Genomic DNA, 17,995 nt, shown 5'->3' with positions numbered 1-17,995 from the left:
TGTTGACATATGTTACAGTCTGGGTGCAGATAACAAGTTTTCTGTAGCTTCCAATTGTTATAAGATCTAAAAAATATAATGACAGCCCAGCACAATGATTCAAGCCCAATTTAATAAAGTAAAACATATGCTAATGTACTTCCAAAATAAATTCAATAGTCAACAGAGAAACACTCCTTATGGAAATGACACAAAAAATATTTTCTATGCTTCAGCCAAGGCTGGGTCTTATCAGTTTCTTGAATTGTATGTTGGAGTTGTCAATCCCAAGATTCCGTGCCTGGAGTTGTTTGGTGCTGCTTCCCTGTTTATATATTTGTTCCTACAGATATTAATATCTCAAACACAAAATCTTCTTTCTGAAAAGAAAACAACACACCAAAAGTTAAAAACACATTTTTTTAAAATCACAAAAACACTTTACATATATATTATAGCATTTTATAATATTATACATATACATAATACAGTGTATATAGATGTATAATATACCCACATCCCTCAAGCTACTATAAGTTTATTATTACAGTGTGTTTTTTTTATTAACAATGTTGATCGTATATACAGTGAATATACAGGTGTTCTGTGGAAGTTTCATGGGTGTTCCATGGGAAAAAAAATGGATTTTAATGGGAAACATCACCAGGAGTATCTAATATTAGGGGTTAGCTTTTGATATGCCCCAATGTTTCCTCATAACTTGTTTAATCACCTGATATCCCTGACTATCCTGGGTGATAACCTTAACTTGATATTTCTTTCTTTTCTTTGTCTACACTTGGGAATACTAGAGTGACTATTTTAGAAACCTTTAATTTGGCATTATCCAATAAATCAGCATGATATCCTTTTTGTTTAAATCTTTCAAGGATCGAAACTTATTTCAAATAAGCATGTGATAAGAGGCTGTCTATTGTAGCTTAGAAACAGGCAGAAATGTAGAGGTGTAAATGTTATAAAGTATATTAATATATCAATGTTGGTTGTGCAAAGCTGGGGAATGGATAGTAAAGGCGTTATATATATTTTTAAACAATAACGATTTTAGTGTAGAATGTCCCTTTAATAACAGAAGTAAAATGTAAAAGTTGCTTAGAATTGAAGGCTTTGGAGACGATTTATCATTGGTCTGTTCGACATGATCTGCTCAGCCGATCATGTCCGACAGACATCGATGAATGGCGACGGCATACGCTGTCAGCATTTATCATTGCAGAAGCAGTTCTTGTGAACTGCTTGTGCAATGCCGCCCCCAGCAGATTCGCGGCCAATCAGCCCGATCGTATAGGATTGGGCGGATTGATGTCCGCAGCCTCAGAGCAGGCGGACCAGTTATGGAGCAGCGGTCTTAAGAATGCTGCTTCATAACTGCTGTTTCCAGTGAGCCTGAAGGCTCACGCCATAACAGGGGCATCAAGCTCCATTCAGAGCTTGATAATTCGGACCCCATGTCTGAATCATGAAAAATTTTTACTTGTTTCATGTACCATAAATGATCATTTAAAAGGCTACTTCCTTATAGATGCTTTGACATTCTTTGTCATTTTGCCAATCTGGGAAATTCTGATGAAGGGAAGTTAGTGGATCCAGCAACTTTCAAAATGCCTGAGGAATAAAGAAAAAAAAACATAGCTTCCATTGTATTTTGTTTAATGCTTCCTGTTACAGGTACAAGCTAGAAGTTATTAAATAGGCCTTTAGTTTATTTTGGGTTTTTTTGCATTGCAGAAAAAAAATATCTGTATCGCAATACTGGAGCAGTCAATGACCAAACCCACACCAGAGTAGCAAATAACTGAGTGACCAGAGTAATAACAAATAACGGCAGAAATGTTAGAGTGGGTAGAATATGATCTGAAACATCCAAGGCACAAAATCAAAACCTGAAAATACAGATGATTCCCTGTTTGAAAAATCTATTGAAATAATGGAGGATGACTCTATGTTACATAGCTCATATTATGACCAGGCCATAGACCTTGTCTAGGTGGGAACCACCACCCTGGACAACAGTGAAAATCATACCCCAGAATTTATATGGCAGCAATGTTTGTAACAATGTTTGTAACATTGTTACAAATAAAGTGCTCAAGATATATGCACGCTCCTGAGAGGAAGTGGTAAATTTGATAATAAAAGTAAAATTACTTCCACTGACGAGGAAGTTTAGTTAATTTTCCTCTAAATAAAATCCTCATGCCTCTGCCATTCTAATGAGTCAAGTTTTATGTAAAATAGATGATATGTTATATACAGTATATGTAAAAGATATATGAAACAGAAACATGCTAATGTTGTCATCATAAATTGCTTTTTTTTTTAATTCATTTTTATTTATTTCCATATACACCCTGTAACATTATACGTAGCATGCATGTTTCCTTCATGTACATCGTAAGTGACAGAACAAAAAACATTATTATGCATTACAACACAAATAAAAAATATATACATGTAATACACCTGCACTGCAACACTAATCCTCTCCTTCCCTGTTTATCACCTCTCTCCAAGTTGTATAAACGATTCTTCCAGTGGGACAAAAAAGTTTTTAAATGTGATAAATTTGTTTTTGTATTTCTAATGAATGTTGTTAAACAAGTCTAATCTAAACTTTAATGATTCAGATAGAGCATGCAATTTTAAACAACTTTGCAACTTACTTCCATTAAAGGAACACTCAGGTCAAATAAAAAACTTTCATGATTCAGATACAGCATGTCATTTTAAACAACTTTCCAATTTACTTTCATTAAAAAAAATATGCACAATCTTTTATATTTACACTTTTTGAGTCACCAGCTCCTACTGAGCATGTTCAAGAAGTCACAGGCTATACGTATATGCATTTGTGATTGGCTGATTGCTATCACATGGTACAGGGGGAGTGGAAATAGACATAACTTTGAAATTTGTTAGAAAAAAATCTACTACTCATGTGAAGTTTAGACTAAGTGCTATGGCATTGTCTTGTTATCATGCACTTGTTAATCATGCAAATATACTGTGTTTACTGGTCCTTTAACAAAATGTGCACAGTCTATTTATATTTAACCTATTTGAGTCACCAACTCCTACTGAGCATGTGTAAAAATTCACAGAATATACTTACAGTATATAGATTTGTGATTGGCTGATGGCTGTCACATGATACAGGAGGAGTTAAAATAGACATACCTTGTCAGAATAAAATCTACCGCTCATTTGAAGTTCAGACTAAATGCTATTGCATTGTCTTTTTTAATGCATTTGTTGATTATGCAAATCTACTGTATTTACTGGTCCTTTAAATACATTTTTCCCATTTAATCAAAATTCTCTGTCCTGTATTGTATTTATATTTATATTTATTAAATTGTTCATTAATCATAATCCTAAACAATTCAGATTTCAACTCTTTAATAGATGGATTTTTTTTTTCTTCCAAGTATTTAAAAATTAAATTTCTGACAACAATTCTTGATAGATTAAAACATCTATTTTTTTCTTTATGGAGATTTCCATTTAGGAGATTTATAATCTCTATCTTAGTTAATTTAATATTTTCATTACACATACTGAACAGCCAATGATCTAATCTACCTCATAATTTCTTCATTAAAGGGACACTGTACCCCAAAAAAATATTTTGTGATTCAGATTGAGCATGAAATTTTAAGCAACTTTCTAATTTACTCCTATTATCAAATTTTCTTCATTCTCTTGGTATCTTTATTTGAAATGCAAGAATGTAAGTTTAGATGCCGGCCCATTTTTGTGAACAACCTGGGTTGTCCTTGCTGATTGGTGGATAAATTCATTCACCAATAAAAAAGTGCTGTCCAGAGTACTGAAACCAAAAAAAAAGCTTGGATGCCTTCTTTTTCAAATAATGATAGCAAGAAAACGAAGAAACATTGATAATAGGAGTAAATTAGAAAGTTGCTTAAAATTGCATGCTCTTTCTGAATTACAAAAGAAAAAATTTGGGTTCAGTGTCCCTTTAATGGGCATTCCAGCAGACAGTGATGTAGTTTAGCTTGATCAAAAATACACATCCATTTTTATTCTCAGAGATTCTGATTTTTGACATTCTGTACAGGGTTATATATACTTGATGTAACAATGTTGCTTGTCCTTCTTATGCGATGAGGAGGGAGGATAAACATCTTTCCATACAATGATAATAGCAATTACATTTTCTTTGCTGATTTTACTGTATATATTTATATATTTTCTAGATGTATAAACTGATCATAAGGAATTTATCACTAAAAATATTTATGTTTAAACAAATCTTTGATTGCACATTTTATAAAAAAGACTGATACATTTAAAGCAGGCAACTAATATAAATACTTTTGGAAAAAAACAAAACTTTTTTGTAGCATATCTTGATATAGATTAATATATCATAGTACTTTTCTTGTATATGCACCATATGAAGCCAGTGAAGGCTCCTCTATAGGAGCACTTGAGCATGTAAACCCCCTGATGAAACCCCCTGACCCCTGATGAAAAAAATAAATTAAAATAAAAGTGAGAAATAAAAAAAAACAATTACATTTTTAAACTTTATTTGCTAACTAAATACAAAAATCCTCCAGGCTCCACTGCAGTTTTGACATAAAAACATTAAAATTTCAGTTTTTAATTCTTTAGGCTGAAGTGGAATGGGCTTTTGCCTAATACTTCTATCTATCGCACATGCTGCGCAGTGCGATAGATAGAAGTATAGGCAAAAGCTCTTTCCACTTTAAAACTGCATGGACTGCAGTGCCACCTACAGGCCAGCCCATAGCTCTCCTAACCGCACAGCTCTTAGTGTGTGAGAGCCAGCTGTCACGTGACACTCGCACACTAAGAGCTGTGTGTGTGTGGGAGCCGGAGGAGGAGCATCGTGGGCTTCAGGGCTGAAGTTAACTAACGCGGTGATAACGATTAATTAAAGCCCTTAGAAAGACGTCAAAATAACCTGAAAAGAGGCAGCAATTCAAGGCTACTGGTAGAGAAACCTGTGCAGCTTTCGCCCTTGTCCTGCTGCAGCCCTGTGGTTTCCGGATCCCGGTAGGTACACCCGCTTTACTGTTGTGCTGGGGGAGTTGTTTCTGTGCAGGGAAATGTACTGGAAGGTAATTGGGAGGCGTGCAATAAGGGCTCCCATCTTACAGTCGCTAGCATTTACTGCAATTCATTCCTTATACTTTGATATGATTGTGTTATTGGAAGGGAAAACAGATAAATACAGCTAGAGGCCTCCTGCTGGACTTGTAACTCCTGGGCTGTGTCACCCAGCTTTGTGTATACCTAAGTCCTGTATTATTTCAATAACCTGTATATGCATCATCTTTGCATCTTTTCTTAAACTTTGGACCTCTTCAGTTAAAAATGGGTTCCAAATTCCATGATGTACTAAATATAATATATTGTTTCCAAAGAATATACATTCCTTTCAATAAGGCTTTCTTGCTCTCATAAAATGTTTCAATAATTTGGTGTTTTTTTTATATAATCCATGTTGCTCTCAGTATTTTCTGATAATGTTCATAAAGTAAATCTAAAGAACAATTTTCCATCATGCTCTTATGTGTATATTATAATTTGTATTTTGGCCAATGCAGATTATAGAATTTATTCAGTAAATACCATTTCTTTATAAAGTCTTTTGGTCAACCTGTGGAATAAAACATAAATGTATTTTATTTTTACAAATATATACTATTGTGATTTTTATATTGCACAATATTTAGTTGTATGTGTGGTATGCATTTTATGTCTTTACAGTAAGAGATCTTCATTCATTCGTTTGCATTGTGAAATTCAGTTAAGTGCTTGTGGAATGTGACACTGTCTTTGACATACAGACACATACAGCCTGTGAACAGACATAGTTTGGGATGTATGTATATGTGTGGGATGTATGTACAAATGTAATCTTTATTTAATGTCCTGTTAACTTTTAAGAAACATGTTTTGGGCAGCTGAGGCAGTTTTTACTCTGAAACCCAGTAACTAAGATTAACATTAGCCTTATGAGCTGGATCACTAGTGTTTTATGGATGGGTCCTTATCTTAAGTTGTGGGGTCATGGTAGTGCATCCTGGGTGTGTTATGGGTGGAGTAAGGCATGTCCTGGGTGGAACTGGGGAAGTGCAATTCACTGCTGCTTTTCATACAGGGGCGTACTGTGTCCTACAAACTGAGAATAATGTTGAGGAATCAGTCACAAAGTTGAAGTTACGCCGGGTCTGGATATTTCAACAAGACAACGACCAAAAACACTGCAGGTTCAAATGGGCGTGGCTTTCCCAAATAGGCGTGGCTTTCTCAAATGGGCGTGGCTTTCTCAAAGGGGTGTGACTTTCTCAAAGGGGCGGGGTCTTGTGCACCACCATCTTAAAAATTCACCAGCCGCCACTGTATGAAGCTAAATATGTTTATAAAAACATTCAAAGCAGTCATGCACCGTTTGTGCTATAAACAAAATATAGTTGTTAATGTAACATGAAATCATAATACTAAGAAAGAAATATTTATTTATTTTTAACTTTTGGTATTAATATTTAGATAGCATATTACAGTTAGTCAAATAAAGTCAACAAAGTTCTGAGCATTTGTATTTACTACTAGTAGCAAGCTGTGTATGAGAAGTATTCACAAATGAAGTTGTTTCAGATTTTGTTTCCCTTGGGATTTTAATCATGCTGTTTCTGCTTTTTAAGTTCATTACTCAGGGATGCTCTCCCAAGAGGACATTGATTGTATAATCAGTATCAAGCAGTTTTGATATCAATTAAATTTTGGAGAGAGTAAATTAATGTCTTACTTGAATTAAACAATGACTTTAATACACAAACTTTGCAATTGATCTTACGCTTATGCACCACTGAACCTAGATTGTGCATGATGAGTGTGAGTAATCAAACCCTTCACCCAAACCCCACAATACCTTTGGCAAGCAGAATATGAGATTGTAAGTAAGGAATATTGCAGATAGCATGACATGTTATAACATATAGAGCACACATATAAACAATGATATTGTTTTCCTCTTAAAATATCTAATGAATATCTAAGAACAGATTACATTTATGTAGAATAACCCAACAACTATCATTTTGAGATTTTGCCCATCACAAACTTATCATAAGATGAAGGCTACAGGATATAGACATGATATAGGCATGATGCATTTTCACTACTTCAAGGTAATGTAGCAAGGACTGACTGTGTACACATGTCATGGCTGTAAACAACTTGCACATTAAAAGGAGAGTGAAGTCAAAATTAAAATGTCATGATTCAGATAGAGTATGCAATTTTAATGAATGTTTGAATTTACTTCCATTATCTAATTTGCTTTCTTCCCTTGTTATCTTTTTTAAAGGATATCTGAATAGCCTCAGAGGTTGTAATGCACTGCTGGGAGCTAGCTGCTGATTGATGGTTGCACGTATATACCTGTTTTCATTGGCTCACCCAATGTGTTCAGCAAGCTTCCAGTAGTGTATTGCTACTCCTTCAACAAAGGATACCAAGATAATAATTCAAATTTGTTAATAGAAGTAAATTGGAAAGTTCTTTAAAATTGTTCTTGCTGAATCATGAAAGAAAACATTTTGGGATTTCTGTCCCTTTAAGCCCTAGATTACAAATGAAGCACACACATATTAGCACTGTTGTATGTTAAATGGACATAAAATCCAAAATCTTTCTTTCATTATTCAGATAGAGCATACAATTTAAACCACTTTCTAGTTTACTTCTATTATCTAATTTGCTTTGTTCACTTGATATCCTTTTTTAAAAAGCATACCCAGGTAGGCTCAGGAGCTGGGAGCTAGCAGCTGATTGGTGGCTGCACATATATACATCTTATCATTGGCTTACCAATCTTTTCATCTAGCTCCCAGTAATGCAGTGCTGCTTCTTCAATAATGGTTACCCAGAGAATGAAGCCACATTGATAACAGAAGTAAATTTGAAAGTTGTTGAAAGCTAAATGCTCTATCTGAATCATGAAAGAAGAATTTGGGGCTTGATGTCCCTTTAACATCGCTCGAGCACAATCAATAGCACATATTACAATTCCAATGTTATTGTTTATCACTGGAGCGATTGCCTAGGGTATGCTAACATCTTCATGTTGAAAATCATGGGTTCTCTAAATCCCTCACATAATTTATATGGGGGTGCAGCATAGTAAACGTCATGTTGGATATCAATTAAATGCTAGACCAAGGGTGCGCAAGGAGTTCTTGATGTAGTTCTGTGCTGCACTATTAATAATACTGGTTTACTTCAGGTCTTAAAATGTGTCAAACTTTACAGCAGTATTTTGGATTGCGTTCGAGTGCAATATCTAACCCACCACTTGTAATACAAATGCAATGAGTGTGTTAATATCGCTCCCTGCACTATCCATTCAAAGCATAAGGCATGCTAAAAAAAGGTATGGATGCAGTAAGATTAACCAACTACTTGTGATACCATATTGTGCATTATTCATAGTGCCCAAGGCTGCACAAAATATAATTCACTCTTCACTATCAATTATGTTCTACTTGTAATATAGTGCTACATTTTCATTATTTCTATAACACTCTTCTGGATCTTAGAGGAACTTGTGAGCCACATGAGCTAAATCTATGGCTTCTAAAACATTGGGCATTCCACATTGTGCATAAGAATCAATTTTCAAAGTACAGCTTAGGGTCAAAAGAAATACAAATAAAACTGTCCTTATAGCCATCAGAAATGTTCAAACATATCAGAAAATATTGTCATAGCCACATCCCTAACAAAATAACATCACAGGTATAGAACTTGTAGCCTTAGACAGAAGCTTTAGGATATTGTATAAGGCAAGGTGATTTAGTTGTTTACAGATACTGCTCTGCTATTTCCACATCCACAAATCAACTAAACACATTTCTCTGAGACTATATTTTAAAATGTAAAAGTCTGGGCTTCTCTCTCTATGGGGCCTATCTATCAAGCTCCGAATGGAGCTTGATGCCCCGTGTTTCTGGCAAGCCTGCAGACTCGCCAGAAACAGCAGTTATGAAGCAGCGGTCACAAAGACCGCTGCTCTATAACCTGTCCGCCTGCTCTGAGCAGGCGGACAGACATCGCCGAAAATCAACCTGATCGAGTACGATCAGGTTGATTGACACCCCCCTGCTGGCGGCCCATTGGCCGCGAGTCTGCAGGGGGCGGCATTGCACCAGCAGCTCTTGTGAGCTGCTGGTGCAATGCTGAATACGGCGAGCGTATTGCTCGCCGTATTCAGCGAGGTCTGGTGGACCAGATCCGCACTGTCGGATCAGGTCCGCCAGACCTTGATAAATTGGGGCCATTGTCCTAACCTCTCTCACAAGTTGGACTCATCTTTGCCTCTTTTTTCATTGCAAGTTTTCAATGTACATATCTTACCCAAGGCAAGGCCCTGACAATTTCATTGAGTATTTTATTGCTACTTAATAAAATAAAAACGCTCAAATGGTGAAATATGCGCTATCCACCAATATTATATAATTTTGTGACAATGAATCACATTATATAACAAAAGCCCAAGTAAAATCAGTTAAGAGCAAACATTTAATAGATCATTTTTATGGGTTTGCACAGCCTGATGATCTAAAGGTCTCTGAGCTGGTGACATTATTAAAAATGCTCCCCAGTACTTCTATTTCCCTGGTGGAATGATCTGAAGAGACTTTTTACCCTGAAGACAGGGTGTCTCGCTAAGGGGCATATACTGTATTTACGTATGGCGAGGAGATACATACATTATAAAAGTGGACAATGAAAATCACAATTTAAAAATCATACACAGTGAATCATTGAACCATTAACACAAAAATAAGCAGGAAAATGTTTTATTGCTAAGGTGCATCAAAAACTGTAACAAAATTCTTCACCAAAAATCGTATTTTATCAAAAACCTAAAATTTGTTTGTAAATTACACAGGAATAAATCATATTAAATATGCACAGTGTAAATTGTAATTTAAGTACATGGATGTGAACAATGACTCAGGAGTGAACATGAGCGTTTCAGGGGTGTATATTAAATTGTCTCTCTAATCCCAGAGTAATTCTGTAAAGATTTTTGCACTACAGATCTCAGAGTTTCTCACAATCTAAAAGGTGGTGAGTTTTTATCAAAATACTTATAACCCTAATAGAAAAACACATGCAAATGAAATTATAGGCGATTGTAAGATGCTGTATGCAGAAAGCAGCATAATGTGGTTTGTATTGGCTGCAGGATTTCATTTTTAAAGTGTGCCCCTTCCAGCGAGCTCAATTACTTTAAATAGGAGACATCTCACCACTCTCAGGGATTGCCCTTTTTTAAGATAATTCCACTAGAACAGCCCCTGCGAGGGTCAGTGCGAAGAACCAAATCTGACGAAGTGTAGATCGCTGGGCCCTAAAAGTTTGAAAGCATGTTGTAATATGTTCTTTTTATGCTTTGCAAGAAAGTAGGAAATGTTTGCTGTAAGCCGAGCATGCATAAAAACAGATACACAAAAAATATTTAAGCCCACTACAATTGGTTTTCAATAGAGTAAATGTATGAAAAATATTTTAAGAAAATTCTTGCAAAAACATGATGCATTGAGATGGATTGGAAGTGCTCTAGAACTGAAAATAGTTCCACCTTAGCCTGTGTGAAAAACAACTTTTTAAACAGGCTTGAATGTTTATTGTGCAAAAAACAATTTGTATCTCTCTTGAAAAAAATGTTTGATTGTAATGACTATAGAAAATTACTCAGCCTAAAAAGGGATAGATTTTTTTCTCTCTAACTATAATTGTGAATAGTCTTCAGTATATTTGTGTGTAAGAGTGAAATAGATTGTTGTTCTCTGGGAATGATATTACAGTGAGTCTTTGTTGATCCTGTTTGTTGAAGGAAGGCTTCAAAGCTGAACATCTGCCAATTAATCCATCAGACAGGAAAAAAAAATCTTAGGCGTTTCCACAAAGAACGCAATTATACCTCCGTTTCACTGTGAGACAAAGCTGGATACTAAGATAAAGCATGGACAAAGTAATGTTACATTGAATCTGCAGTAATGATACATACATATATATAATTTTTTTATTTATGTTTGTTTTTTTGTCTTTTAGAGACATCCCCTGCATTTTTAAAATCTTTATTCTCACTATATGGTTGCTTGATATTGCTAAATTAAAATGTTTAGTTTTATGTTCGGTTATCTTTTTTCTTGATAAGATCAAATTGTGTCAGTGTTCTTTTTACGTTGTAATATTGGGAGATTCATTAAAGAGGTAATTAAACAGCTGGATTGAAAGAACAGTGTTTGCCCTGCTGTGGGAACACTGCTTCCATAGAGATCGCAAAGAGAATTGAAACATTGTTTATTTTTAGCCTGCATGCTCGATTCAATGCAAATTAGCAAGCGTCTTCAAGCGAATAGTTCCTATTAAGAGTCAGCTGAGACTGTAAGTGCTCCTGTGAATTGCATGCATCTATTTTGTTACATTTTTATAGACATGATTGAATATTACACACAATTTCAGAAGGAATCTTGGAGTAAGTATTGTTAAGCAACATGCAAATTTGACATCATAATTCTGTATACCAGACCACAACAAGCTGCATAGAACTTAGAAAATAAAATTAAAGCATAGCTATATGCTCCCAATGAAATCTGTGAGAAATGTTTAATGCTTATTTTTGCTCAAATCTAACTCCATTAGTTGTAAAGTAACAGAATGTACTTTACAACTAATAGTAGTCTATAAACATTGGAAAATAAACTATTTACAAAACAAGTCTGACGGATATAAATGTAATACTTAATAAAATGTTTAAAAGTCTATGGGCATCTGGGGATTCTGCTTTGGAGGTCCATCGTTTCAGGGGATTTGTGTGTACCGTACCAATTACAATTTAGAACACAAATATATGGCACAAAATTCAGAGAAAAGTATACAATATCTGTACATAAATTATAATAGATTATAGGGACCCCATTAAACTGTAACCTCCATCTCTGCTACCATAGCATAATATAAACAAACAAAAAAAGAAAAACATAAAAAGGCAGGCAACAAGTAAGAGCTATGTTGTAGTCCTTACTACACCTCTTACTATTGTAGAGTCACATGCAGTCCAAAATGTGCTAAAATATGGTAAAAAATGGCTGGACTGAACCCAAATGGAGCTAGATACCAGCCATAAATATTCCATATCCATAAGGTAGGAGTCCAGGTTCCTCTTTAATGACTTGGAGCCAACCAACCCTTTCTCTAGGTAGGTTGCTAAATGTCTTCACACAGTCTGCTCACTTTAGTAAGTTTCTACTTGCAAATAATTCATCAGAAAACATCTTCCACATCTTAATGATAAAGTTGGTCAAACAGGGGGGTTGATTATATAATACTCTGCTGTACATGCAATGTAAAAGGTCTAAGGTTTTATCCGTCTAATAGTAGCTGTCCAAAACCAGAGCTCCAGCTTCAAACAGTGTCTGAGGAGCAGATGAGCTGGAATGTGAAGCTAGCAACGGGGGCCATCCTTCTAGATTTGAGGCAGTCTCGGTGTCCTTAGCCATAGAGGGAAAATCAGAATGTATGAACAATGACTCAGGAGTGGGGCTGTTTCCAGCCATTGGCAGCTGTGTTAATTTCTGTAAGTTTTCTCCCGCCTGCACCATAGTATTATCAGCACAGCGTATTCTCTCAGAGTTACATTTTCACCCTGACTTTGCTTGTTGTTTGCAGCTTTCTGTCATGGTTGCCATTTCAGACTCACCTGTGTTTTCTCCTTGCCTTAAACAGAGTGTGCAACGCTGCTTACTACACCCACGCTCCCTCTTATTTCCGAACTGGAGAACATCATCAGTGAGAGACAATCTGCAGTCCCAAAATAATAATGTCATCACTTACTATTTAAGTGCCTCGGTTCAGTCTTCCTTTAACCTTGCATTATTTCTGACTTCTCTGTGAGTTCCTGTGTGCCTGACTCTGTGTATAACCTGCTTTGTTTGATGTCCCTTCTGGTTCCTGATCCCTGGCTTGTTCCTGACTTTGCTGATCTTTGTGTTAGTGACCCTGGCTTGTCTGACTATTCACTTTGGTTCCTGACCCAGTCTGACTACTCACTCTGGCTTTACTTCCTGGCTTGTCATTTGACTTTTGGATTTGTTATAATTTTGTTTTCTTATTAAAAGGTGCGCTTAATTTAGCATTTCACATCTCTGTCTGGTTCCTGGTATCCTGACACACCCTGCATCGTCTGTAAATATAGGACTAGCATCCACCAATTGGTCTAAATTCACAAGCCATGAAGTCAGCACAGATCTGAGTGACATTTGAAAGCTTTAAAAATGCTGATGTAAGAGTTGTATGCATTAAAAATAAAAAATAAACTACTAGTGATAAATGTTGATTAGGGTAAAATACTAGAGGAGATATGTTAGACATATGGTGGAATTCTACTCAATCAGCCCCATCTGTTACATTGTAAAATTAAAAAGGATTATTCAAAATGTTAATAAATGCATCCAGGCAATTGATTCCTAAATTTTGGAAATCAAGTTTGTTCCAAATGTATCAAATTGGGTGAGCCGGGTAGATAAAACATCATTATTATGAAAGATTTTACTTCTTTAAACTAGATCAGTTGAACTTCTATTTTGACATGATATTTTATTGGATACTTATAAAGGTACTCTTGGTATCTTTATTTGAAATGCAAGAATGTAAGTTTAGATGCCGCCCCATTTTTGGTGAACAACCTGGGTTGTTCTTGCTGATTGGTTGATAAATTCACCCACCAATAAAAAAGTGCCGTTAAGAGTTCTGAACAAAAAAAAAAGCTTAGATGCCTTCTTTTTCAAATAATGATAGAAAGAGAACGAAGAAAAATTGATAATAGGAGTAAATTAGAAAGTTGCTTAAAATTGCATGCTCTATCTGAATCACACAAGAAAAAAATTGGGTTCAGTGTCCCTTTAAACACATCATCTTTTTCTTTGTCTTCCTCTTTTCCTTTTTTTTTTTCTTTTTTTTTTTCTCCATATCGTATAGTTGTATATTCATATTAGGTTGAATCACAAGAGATAACAATTCTGAAGTGCACCATGGACATTTATGGACATTCACCTGCTTATCATAGGACTCCATCTTATGTTATCCATACTAATGTTTCTATGATGCTATGGTGCAAATGGTGTATTTCATTTCTTTGTAATCACAGAAAATAAAGAGTTGCTGTACACTCGTATATCCATATCCCTTTCCAGAAACTTGGGTAAGGAAATATTTAGAAATTCTGCAGGTTAGTGCAAACTTAATAGGAAAAAACAAGATAATGACACTGCTGGTAACCCAGTTGTCTGGGGGGATGTGCAGCAGCCCAAACCCCACAATCTATAATTACAAAAGAAAGAGCTAGGGCCGCACTGCCAGTGATCTCTATCAAGAGCCATGTGGTTTTGCTGAAGAACATAGACTAGGTTATTTACTGTCTGTAATAATATCTTAGATTAGCTACATTTTTAGGCTAATATTACTTATAAATTCAAGTGACTCATGTGATGTAACTTTATTTGCAAGCAGGTTGCTTATATAAACAAGGTATTGATTTGTCTATAAGACACATTGTAATGTTTCTGCAACCTCACACATGATCAGTTACAGCACTCAATCAACACTGGGGGGGGGGGGGGGGTAGATGTAACTGATTTGCTGCTTTCTACTCCCCCAAATTTCCGGCTTGCTGGACACATAAGTTAAGAAGCAGCAGTCATAAGACACATAACTTGACACCCCCTGCTAGTGGACTCAAATGTGCAGGGGGCAGCATTGCACAAGCATTTTGCAAGAAATGCTTGTGCAATGTTAAATGCTGACAGTGTATGCTGTCGGCATTTAGCAATGTCAGGCGGACATGATTTGCTACAGCGAATCATGTCTGCCCCGCAATTGATAAATGTTGCGCAATGTTAAATGCGAATCATGCAATGTTAAATGCTGACAGCGTATGCTGTTGACATTTAGCAATGTCAGGCGGACATGATTTGCTACAGCGAATAAATCTACCCCTGGGAGTGAACTGTCAATTTGTATATGAATCATTCTATTAATACAAGTCCCTATAACTGGGTTTAGATATTATGAATATTCCTGCTCCCTGATAATATGATTACATCTGAACTGATAAATATAGTAATATATGTAATATCACTACATGATTTTGCATTATTAACACACAGGATATAATATTCATTCCAGAAGTAGAATAATTCAGGAAACATTATTTTTATACAATAATATAGATGTTTCATCATCTCTGCTACTTAATGGAGTGTAACTTAGCTACCAGAAAAGTGTTTAACTCATAATGAATATCAAATATCAAATACACAAAACTGTTGTTTTAATCCTTTATTTTCCCATATTTTATTATTGTTTTTAATAATAAAAAAAAAAATATTTTAACCACACAGCTTTTCCATATCTATGATTCAGTACAATATTGGGCGATCATTATGAATCTATAACTTTTACATTGGTGATACTTGTGAAAGAATTATATTTAGTGTACCCTTTTTTAAATGTCTGGGCACTTTTTTTTAAGTGCTATAGATAGTTGATGGTTACTCAAGTCTGCTACAGTTTCGAGAGGATCGTGGGATATTACTGCCAGACACTGAAGCAAAAATAAGTGTCATCATTGCTCCACCTAAAGCTACTTCTGTAGTATTTGCAGACCGGAGAGTTAAAGGGACAGTCAACATCAGAATTTTTGTTGTTTTAAGAAATAGATAATCCCTTAATTACCAATTCCCCAGTTTTGCATAACCAAACACAGTTATAATTATACACGTTTTACCTCTGTAATTACCTTGTATCTAAGCCTCAGCAGACTTCCCCCTTATTTCAGTTCTTTTGACAGACTTGCATTTTATCCAATCAGAGCTGTCTCCATTGAAAATTTACTTGCTTGGGCTCAATGTTATCTATATGAAACACGTGAACTAATGCCCTCTAGTGGCGAAAAACTATCAAAATGAATTTAGATTAGAGGCGGCCCTCAAGGTCTAAGAAATTAGCATATGAACCTCCTAGGTTTAGCTTTCAACTAAGAATACCAAAAGAACAAAGCTAAATTGGTGATAAAAGTAAATTTGAAAGTTGTTTATAATGACATGCCCTATTTGAAACATGAACGTTTTTTTGGACTTAACTGTCCCTTTAAATCAGCACAAAAAGTATTGACACTACTAAGTTATTATCTCTCTTGATGCAAACTTGATTACATTGCATAATTATTATTATTGTGTTATATGTGAATCTTTTACTGTGACTTTAAAACCTTACTGACAGTGTAGGGAAGCCTTTTGTATGATATGTTAACCGTTAAACATAATAGAAGACAAATATGTTCTGGTATGCACACAAATTATAAGCACAAATCAAATTATCTGTACAGATCATTTTATTGACAGATTAATAATATATATCTATAACAAGTGTATATAACTAAACTAAACTAAAATAAATGTTTGTTTGGCTTCCCTAATAAATAATCCTCTATCATATATTATACTCCTTATTTACATTAGAAACAGGTCTGTGCTGGGTCTATCATTGCATTCTCTGCTATTAAATGTACTTTATAAAGCACAAAATATCAGTCACTGGCATCTTAAAGCCAGAATATTTGCCCTATGCATGCCTAGGAATTATGAATTCAGAATTATTGTGAAGTGTGTTAATCACATACACATTATTATTATTATTATTATTATTATTATTATTATTATTATTATTATTATTATAGCTAAACTGATGTATTATTGTTCTTGTTTAATTAGTGGGGTATATTGTTCCCCCTATGCACCACTTATCTGTTAATATTCACCATCTGCTCAGCAAACTGATAGCTGGGCCTGGCCAAGGTAAATGTAAAGCAGAATTATGGGTAAGGTTCCATGCAATGGATCCCATGACATTTACATCCATGGAGTTGTTATGGCAATGCATCCAGTTATATATAGATATGTCAACAGTGATACCAATTAAGGTATATTGTGACACATTTTTGAATAATGCAATTAATGCTCTCGGTGGTTATTAAGTTAAAAACTGTATTTATAACAAAATAGTATTTCTAAACAAATTGCTCAAAGCTAACCAATAATAATCAGAGAAAGTTTTAAACACACGGGTCGATCACAATCCTAAACTAACATATCTTATGATTTTAAACAGAAAATCACCTTTAAAGTATATGGAGAATTTTTTAGATAAATAATTTCATGCGTTTTTCTAATGGATTGTGATTGAACCCAGAATCAATAAACATTTGACTAATTTTATGCAGAGATTAGAAAACATGCAAATAATGAATACACTAGTAAATCAGCTATATTCATGTTTAAACATAAATGCTTACCAATTATTTGTAAATCAGCCAAAAATGAAAACAAATCGTTGTCTAATTTCTAATCAAATGCACTAATTATTTTTGTTTGTCAGCTGACAAAGATGGTGACAGCTAATAGTCACAACAAACCAGTGAAAAGAAGTAATTTCTAACTAAACTGTCATTACTATTGTTAGAAAAGACAAGCTTATGGGAGTTATAAAAAAAAGACAGAAAAACACGGCTATGACAATTTATAGTCAAACATTTTAATGAATTTACCTTATCACAATAAAGAACTGTAATACAATATTAATGAAATAGCATCATTGCTATCTCCAATATATATATATATATATATATATATATATATATATATACACAGAGAGAGAGAGAGAGACAGAGAGAGAGAGAGACAGAGAGAGAGAGAGTAGAGAGAGAGAGAGAGAGAGAGAGAGAGAGAGTAGAGAGAGAGAGAGAGAGAGAGAGAGAGAGAGAGAGAGAGAGAGAGAGAGAAAGGTATATTTTCTATGTTTAAAATAATTAACTCATGTAAGATGTCTGGTCCTAATATTACCAATATTCTTAAAGCGACATGAAACC

The 17,995-nt window shown here is 34.8% G+C and overlaps 1 long non-coding RNA gene across 1 annotated transcript in view; it reads right to left on the bottom strand.

Moving 5' to 3' along the window:
• Nucleotides 1-251: 251 nt before the first annotated feature.
• Nucleotides 252-17,995, bottom strand: part of LOC128648150 (uncharacterized) — a 358,558-nt gene continuing 340,814 nt past the window's right edge. Inside the window, exon 3 of the long non-coding RNA XR_008400520.1 lies at nucleotides 252-359. This is a non-coding gene — a long non-coding RNA (uncharacterized LOC128648150). The remainder of the gene's footprint in view (nucleotides 360-17,995) is intronic.

The sequence above is a fragment of the Bombina bombina genome, chromosome 2 (genome assembly GCF_027579735.1).
Source record: "Bombina bombina isolate aBomBom1 chromosome 2, aBomBom1.pri, whole genome shotgun sequence".
In the NCBI taxonomy this organism is placed as follows: Eukaryota; Metazoa; Chordata; class Amphibia; order Anura; family Bombinatoridae; genus Bombina; species Bombina bombina.
The sequence above is the reverse complement of the archived record's forward strand: the minus strand, read 5'-3'. Positions and strand labels throughout refer to the sequence as shown.